Raw genomic sequence first — 9,278 nt, forward strand, 5'->3', positions numbered from 1 at the left:
GGCAACGGATATGGGTTAGGGGTGTTACATGGGGAATCATGGCCACATTTGAATACTTCTATTTTGACATTGATCTTCATTATTAATTCGTTCTTTTCGAGATTAATGGTCAATATAGATGTAGCTAAAAATGGCCAACCCAACAAAATGTGAATGTCTTGACCAATACATGTTAATAAGTTTTATCGAGTTTTATCGAGTTCACTATTAATTAACAAGTTATTACCTCTCAACCTCTAACTAATTAACTAATCGACCAATACATGTTTACCTCTTGACTGGGATAAATTATGAGGTACTCGATAAACTTATCTCTCGATCTCGTTTATCCTAATTTACTTCCTAGGGCGTCACTTCCTAGGGTTTAATCGCGGATAATTTAAACCAACTAACCCAGATTTCAACCCTCGTTCATTTGTTAATGATTCACACATCTGTTTTTTAATCTTCCTAAGGAAATTAGCTACTCATGGATCTAAATACAATAATTTCTAAACGCATATTTAACATGCAAAACAAAAAATTAAATAAAAGCAAGGAGTAGAGGAATCAATTTGTTTTTTTTATATTGATTTGAGCTCAGAAGCGAAATCTCATTTAACAGTCACGAAGATCACCTCGATTGCAATTGGAATCAACAGCAAAATAATAAAAAACTAATATATAAAATCCTTGGATTGAAATCAAATCCAAGTTAAAATAGTAACAAAGTATAAAAAAGACTAAATTGAAAAGAAATAAAAACTAAACTAAAACCCTAAAATACTAAAACGACTCACTTGGTCAAGCTTCCTCAAATGATACTTAACATGTCTATTTATAGAGTTTATGCTCAGACCTAATTAGGGTAATTAGGGTTGCTAAACAACCTAAAAATCTGAGGAAGAAATTTTCGAAGGAAATAAAATAGAAATTATTAGTGTTAATAAAGAAGTTAGTTGCATATAGGAAGAAATTGAACAGACTCGTATGTTGAGAGAAATAAATCTGAAGTACTGACTAAATTCTAAAAAAATGAAAAGTGATGGGTCAAAGTGTGAATATTCAAAAGTTGAGGGGTTAAAGTGTATATTTAGAAAAGTTAGAGGATAAAAGTGTAAATACCTTAAAAGTTCTTGTGACACAAAATTTGTAAACAATGACCAAAATTGAACAAATGGAGAAATGTGAGGATCAAATAGTAATTTTACCAAATAAGGTGGTGATTCAATGGAAAAATTGTAGAAAATGTTAAGGGGTAAAATTGTCTTTTCTCAAATATCATGATAATTATGGGCTAGATGTTAAATTTTGATTAGATGAAATTATATAATATTATCTTAATAATTTTTTATTAAGATATTTATATCATTTTTAAGTTAATATATAAGAAAGGAAAAATTAAGAATGTTTTTCATTTTTCATTCTTCCAACAATAATGAAAAAGGGAGAGGAGAGAAACTTTGCTTTTCTTATAAATTAGTCCTTTTCCATCAATTTCACCATTTTTATCCAAAATTTATGAGACTTTCCATAGCCGCCAAAAAGGAAAAGTGAAGTAGAGGTCTTAGAGAGTTAGATTATCATCTTGGAAGAAAAAAATAGAAGTGGAAATGGAGAAAGTTAAGAAGAAAGAGAAGAGATTAAAGAGACAATGTAAGAAATTCTAGTTTTTTTTTTATAAAATTCAATTTAATTGAAGTAGAGATAGAAGAAAATAATTTGTAGTATGAATTTTGATTCTGTATTTGATGTGTTCATAAATAGAAAGAGAGAATAAATAATGACAGTATTGGAAACAAGGTAAAGGTGGTGACTAAAGTGAGAAAGAAAGATAATTAAATAAAAAATAGTGAATTCTTAATAAAAGAAAGGTACGTACACCAAGAATCTTACATTACCAAATTAGAATTTATGTGTGAATTATATTTTAATTGTTATATTAATGTTCTTAAGATTTAATTACATCTATGTATAGGAAAATGTTAATATTTATTATGAAATTCTTGTAGAAAGAAGTGAATATATGAAATTGACTTCAACAACAAAGTGAATAAACTAAGTATATTAAAATTATAGTAAAAATGAATAAATTGAAAAGTGTACAAAAGTTTATTTCTGAAATGAAATAATATGATAAAGAGCTTAAATGAAGTGTTAAGTGTTAGTAAATTAATTATAAAGTGATATTTAAGTGAATTTCTAGTGATACTTGGAATTTCATATTCAAAAGGACCAAATTGTAAAATATACAAAAGTGAGTAAGTGTAAGATTTTGGAATAACACATTCAAGTGTAGTGATATATAGAAGTGAAGTGAATATCAAGTGAGAGTATGGTGGTTAATGAAAATATGCTAGTAGGGACCAAATAAAAAAGATTGAAAATTAAGTGAAGTGAAATTTATGCAAAGAAGACTAGATAGCAAAGTGACAAAAATTTGATGTGTAGTAAATTATTAAGGGGGATTTTAGTGAAGTGTTTATGGTAGTAAGTTTGAATGCTAAGTGGAACTAAAGTGTCATGGAGATGAATATTGAATTTTATGAAATTAAGGACTAAGTAGTAAATGTGTAAAAGTGACATAGGAAATGTAACAATATTCCGATAGTGGATATGAATACTATAAGTCAATTCGTTTTTCAAAGAAATACTACTATAGTGTTTATTGAATTTTTATAACAAGGACTGAATTGAAAAGAATTCAAAAGTATATAATTTTTGTTCTAAGATGTAAAAATGAAGCTAATTTTGACATATTTTCCCAAATAGACAAAATGTGAACTAGTGGGATGTAGATGACATGCCATTAGGAAACATTCGATGCCACTCTATTCTGATAAAGCACTTCAATGTTATTCTGTTTTGATATTGCACTTCGGTGCCACTTTGTTTTGTTATTGGACTTTGGTGCAACTCTGCATTATTTTTACATATCCTGCATGTTATGTTAAGTCTACATTGGACATTTATCAAAGATTAACGAAAAATATAAAGCAATAATCAATATGACAAATATATGTGTAAGTGAAAGGAAATGGTAGTGAATTAAGTTATATTGAATAAGATATAATAAGAAGTTTTAATGTTATTAAATTCTGAATGTAACAACTCGATAGTCAGGGGTGTCAGAAAGTGTGTTCTCAGGACTCTGTTCCCGTAAACCGGTCTTGTAAATATTTTTATTAAACATTTACGAAGTTAGTTGTGTAGTTAATTAAATTTTAGATAAGTAATTTTGCATGAATTAGGAGTTATTTAGGTATAAGGACTAAATCGTATCGAAGTTAAAAGTTAAATTATAGATTGAAATAAATTAAAGGGACTAAGGAAGCAATTGTGCCATTGTTTCATTAAAGTGGACGGCATTAATGATGATTATACACATATACATTTATATATATGTTAACTTATTTTATATATATGTTATGATAGTTAATAATAATAGTTATAATAAAATCAAAACAAAAGAAAGAGAATGTTTTCATTCTCCGTTACATGCAAATAAAAAGAAAAAAGAAAGAAAGAAATAACAAGGAGAAGCACGGGCTAGAAAATTTTGAGGTTCAAGCTCAAATTGGTTAATGCAATTTAGTCTCTTTTTTTTTTAGTAATTTTCATATTTTTGTAATCTTGGTAGCTAAGGGTACCCGACCCATGTTGTAATTTTTAGTATTGTTCAAAATTTTAGATGTTAACATTGTTGAATAGTTTAAGTATTAGGGATTAAACAGATAGATTTTTAAGTTAGAAATGGAAAAGGGACTAAATTATGGAATAAATTGTTGATTTTGAGAATAAGGACTAAATTGTGAAAATTTTGAAATTAAGCGGTCGAATTGGAAAAGAAGAAGTCAAATTTAGCTTAGAGTGAAATTAGTATAAAAATTCGAGTTTAAATGTGGAGATTAAAATTAGTCTCGGTTTAAGGACTGAATTGAAGAATAAGCAAAATATAGTGTAAAAATTGAAAGTTAATGTTAAATTGAAATATGTAATATTAATGTGATTTAATTGTTTTATTCCGTAGCTAACGTCATACTAGAATCCTCAAGTAAAAATGGGAAGGATAAAATCAACGTCGAATAGCTCGGAATTCATGGTTTGTATTTCTATAATCCGAACTAAATTATAAATTATTACATTTTGAATTGTTGCATATGGTAAACATTTGAGGTGAGTACTTTTGTACTTTGAAACTGAATTTATTGAATATATATATGGAGATTGAATTGAATATATGTTTATATGTGATAATGTGTATATATGTGAAATTGAGATATTGGTTGTATTGAAAAGTGAAATGAAACCCTATTAACTGTATCGGACTAAGTCGGATATAGATGGCATGCCATAGGATAGGAAGAGTTCAGGGATTACTTCGACCTCGAGTCGACGAGTCACTGGGTGCCAATTTGCTTTGATTTAACCGATAAGACACTAGGTGTCAATTTATATAGCGTTGGGCGCAGTAATTACTTTGAATTTATCCAATAAGGCATTGGGTGCCAAACTGGTGTATTGGTTAGATTCGTGTAACCATCCGAGTCCGAGTCGTGTTAATAGGGGAAAGTAATGATCGATATTGAAATAGCAAAGATAAGAAATGAATATGAGATGAGAAAATATAGAAATGGAAAAGATGAGAAATGATTATGAGATGAGAAATGAAATATGAATTGATGAATTGAGAAGTGAAACTTGAATGAATTCAAGTATTGATCAAAGATATGAATCATGGCATTGCATGAGTTGATGTAACAGCTAGATTTTGGGGCTAGTCAAAACAGTGGTTTTAAGACCATGAATCCAATGCAGTAAAATTTTTTTTATTATATTTTTATGGTCTACGGTTTCACAGAATGATTTTGTGAAAATTTCATTCAAAAATTTTGACGTTTGGGCACTCAATTTAGTCAAAAGGATTAAATCGTAAAAAGTGAAAAAGTTGAGTTCTACATGTTAAAGGTGTCCAACTACTATGAGATTTCAAATTAGAGGCCCTTAGATGGTAATTAGACCATTTGTTAAATTAGTGGACAAAAATGGACATGGAGAGATAAAATTTCAAAGAAAGGCAAAAAAGACATTTTAGTCATTTGGTTAATAAAAGAATAAAAAGGGAAAATAAAGCGAAAAAATTGTCCATCTTCTTCAACCCTTGCCCGAAAATCTCAAGCTCACTATAGCTAGGGATTTGTTCAACTTTCAAGCTTGATTGTAAGTGCATCCTAGCCCCGTTTTTAATATTCTTTACATTTTTGAAGTCGTATTCACCCAATCTTTCCATTTCTACCACTATTTTGAAGAAAGGTTCATGTTTAAAATTTTACCCATGCATGACATGCATGTTATTTGTTGTTTTATCGTAGAAAATGAAAGTTTGATGTATAATAAACAACTTTTACTAGGCGATTTTTTATGGAAAAGCATAAAAGGACCTATTTGTAAAAAGTTGTAAAATGGGTAGTAAAAGTTGATTTAATGGAAAATGTGGGCTGATATGAGCATGTATATGGTTCAGCTAGGCTTGATTTACCAAGAAATTGAGCACATTTCATTTTACGAGCCTAGGGACTAAAATGTAAAATGTCAAAAAGTTAGGGACAAAATGGTAATTAATCTAGGATGCACATTAATGTAAATGTATGTGTAAAACGATGAATTGATAGTCGAATTTGCTTATATAGACTAAGAACAACCGATTTCGGAACTAGATCAAGGAAAAGAAAAGGTCTCGGAATAGTTGAGTTCGAATACGAACCATTCTCAAGGTAAGTTCGTGTACTTTAATTTGGTATGTAATTATGTTTTAATTGAATTGAGTGATTGAGATAATATATATGTAATGATAGACACTATGAAATAATCATAAGATGCAAGATATGAATAAAATGTCATTGTCCCGGTTGAGCATTGTATTTCGATGGATTATAATAATTTCCTTGAACTGAACAAAAATAACATAGAAAAGATTTAGCCCAGACGGGTAATCCTGAGCTTGAGCGAATATCATGAAATGGATTTAGCCCGGACGGGTAATCCATAGTAGGCTCATTAGAGCTAACGTTATCGAAGGGATTTAGCGTGGACTAGTAATCCTGAATAAGCTCTTATGAGCGAATGCTAAAGACGGGATTTAGCCTGGACTGGTAATCCTATTTTATAAATGTAGCTTGAGAGTGTGCTCTATGAATATGTGCTCAATGAGCACTCTGGATGTAAATTGACGGACGATTGACGTGTATACCTCGAGTATACTACCCAAGTCTCCATTGAGATTTACAAAAGTTCAAAGATAGGAAATCTTGAAAAAACAATTGTGAAATGATATGAAAGTTTATATTATGGTGTGCTCATCTATGTTGGTTTTAGCACTTCATGATGTATATGACTAACTTGTTTAATGAGTGAATGTATTTAGGTAACTTGTCAAAATTATTGATGGAATGAATGCGTATGTATGCTTATTTGAATAATTATGATAGGTAAGTTTTCTTTCCATTAAGTGAACTTACTAAGCATGAAAATACTTACCCCGTTTTACTTTTCCTTGTTTTATAGTGCTCGTAAGGCTTGCGAAGGTTAGAGAATTTGGTCAGAGCAAGATCACACTATCCACAAATCTCCTTTTGGTATAGCTAAATAATTCATTTTGGTATAATGGCATGTATAAGCTACTTGGCATAAATGAAGGCTTGTAAGTAATATTTTGTGACTTAGCCATTGGAATGGCTAAGGATGTTTAAGTGGGGCATGTATGATGTTAATGTTTGTCCAAATTCTTAAGTATGTAAATGATGTGTGGATCCCTTGGTTGTAGCTGAATTGGTTGTATGTTTATACTTGGAATGATATTACATGTTGTTGTGTAGGTAGTGCATGAAAGGGTGGCAAAAAGGCTTGGTAAATAGCCTTATTTTTGTCCACACGGGTAGACACACAGGCGTGTGTCTAGGCCGTGTGTGACACACGGCTTGCCGCTTGAGTGTGTATTCTGGCTGTGTGTCTCCTGCCCCTTAATTGTTGCAAAACAGAATGCTCAGTATTGAGTACACGGGCAGAGACACGGGCGTGTGTCTCAGCCGTGTGGACGGCACGGCCTCGAACATGGGCGTGTGCCCTGGCCGGGTGAAGTCTACACCTATTTTATGAAAAAATATAAAAAAATTATTTGATGACCGGCGTGTGGCTTGGCCGTGTGACTTCAATTTTTTGATGACGTCATAAATAGAAAGTTACATGGGTTAGGGACACAGGCGTGTAAGATCACATGGCCTGCCCACACGAGCGTGTCCCAAGCCACACGGGTATGTGACCCCTATTTTGGTGAAAAACTTTCTAATGTTGTAAAATTTTCTAAAGTTCTTGATTTAGTCCAGAACCACTTTCAATGTATGTTTTGGGTCTCGTAGGCTCGTTTTAGGGACGAAATGAATATTTATGAAAAGTTTTAATTTGAGTGGAAATTCGTGTCTTGATTTTAAATGTTTGTTTGAGTTTAAGCCCAGTAATGCCTCGTACCCTGTTCTAACGTCGAATACGGATAAGAGGTGTTACATTTAGTGGTCTCAGAGCTACGGTTTAGTCGATTCTTGGACTAACGTAGCCATTACGAGTTTAGCTATACATGCCATTATATAAATTGTGATAGTATGATAACTCCTGACCACTTTTAAATGTATTTTCATATAGTATATGTCTTCCAACCAAGCTCGAGATGAGTCTGAAGAAGCTGAGGGCACTGCTCAAGCTTCTGTACGACGAGCCGCAACTAGTAGTAGTAGAAGACCCATGTCATAGGGGTCGCAAAGAGGCGAAAGCAGCTTTTTTTGAAATGATGGATGAATGGTTTAGTGAATACATGAGAGCAAACCCCACTATTCCATGACCTCCCCCACCTGTCTCGCAACCTTATCTTGAGATGCCACGGGGTGTTGAGCTCGAAAGGATTAACAAGGCTCCAGTTGATAAAATAAGAAAATATGGAGCAAAAGAGTTTAGAGCTACTACCGATGATGGTTCAGAAAAAGTCGATTTTCAGTTGGAGAACACCATTCGGGTTTTCGAGGAATTATTATGTACACCCGCAGAATGTTTGAAATGTGTGATATCTTTACTGAAAGACACAACATACTATTGATGGAAAACTATATCTTTAGTTGTACCGAGGGAAAATGTCACGTAGGAATTCTTTCAATAGGAGTTTCGAAAGAAGTATATCAGCCAAAGGTTCTTAGATCAGAAAAGAAAAGAATTTTTAGAGCTGAAACAGGGAGACTGGACCGTGTCATAATATGATTAAGACTTTGTTCGGTTGAGCCAATATGCAGGGAATGGGTTCAAACCGAAGTTGAGATGTGCAAACACTTTGAAGAAAGACTGAACGAAGACATTAAACTACTGATTAGGATTCTCGAAATAAGAAAGTTTGCCGTGCTAGCTGGTCAGGCCAAGAAGGCTGACGGTTTAAGTATAGAAAAGAAGCAAGCCGAAAGGGAAACCCAGATTCCAAGTAAAAGATTCATGAGTAAGTCACAACCCTCTGCTTCAAAGAAATCAAGAAGTTATCATGAGCGTTTTACCTCATCAGTGGGACATATAGGAAAGGAAAGAAGTTCCAAACACTCTAAATCGAGGACTTCGTCTCCCTCAGCAGCTAGTGTAGAGAGTGGTGCGAACCCAAAGCCACGGTGTAATGTATGTAATAAATTACATTATGGTGAATGCCGGATGAAAAGTGGGGCATGTTTCAGGTGTGGTTCACTTCATCACTTTCTTAAAGAATGTCCGGAAAGAGCTGAGAAGGAGACTGAACAGACTCCTATATTGAGTAACCTCACCTTGAGGGGTAGACCTCCATGACACCCGGGGAATGTTAGTAGTAGTCGTGGTACTGCAAAGGATTCAGCAGCCAGATCTGAGGTAAGAGTCCAATAAGGACATATGTCATACGTGCAAGGGAAGAGGTCTCGGCACCTGATGTTGTCACTAATACTTTTTCTCTCTATGATACTAATGTAGTTGTATTGATTGATCCTATATCAACCCATTCTTATATTTGCATGAAGTTAGTATCTAGTAAGGATTTATCTGTTGAGTCTACTGAATATGTGATTAAAGTGTCGAACCCTTTAGGCAAATATGTTCTGGTTGATAGGGTTTGCAAGAATTGTCCTTTGATAATTCGAGGTCACTATTTTTTGGCTAACTTAATGTTGTTGCCATTTGATGAGTTTAATGTTATATTGGGTACGGATTGGTTGACACTACATGATGCTATAGTAAATTGTAGACGG

Source organism: Gossypium hirsutum, chromosome A03 (genome assembly GCF_007990345.1).
Source record: "Gossypium hirsutum isolate 1008001.06 chromosome A03, Gossypium_hirsutum_v2.1, whole genome shotgun sequence".
Taxonomy (NCBI): domain Eukaryota; kingdom Viridiplantae; phylum Streptophyta; class Magnoliopsida; order Malvales; family Malvaceae; genus Gossypium; species Gossypium hirsutum.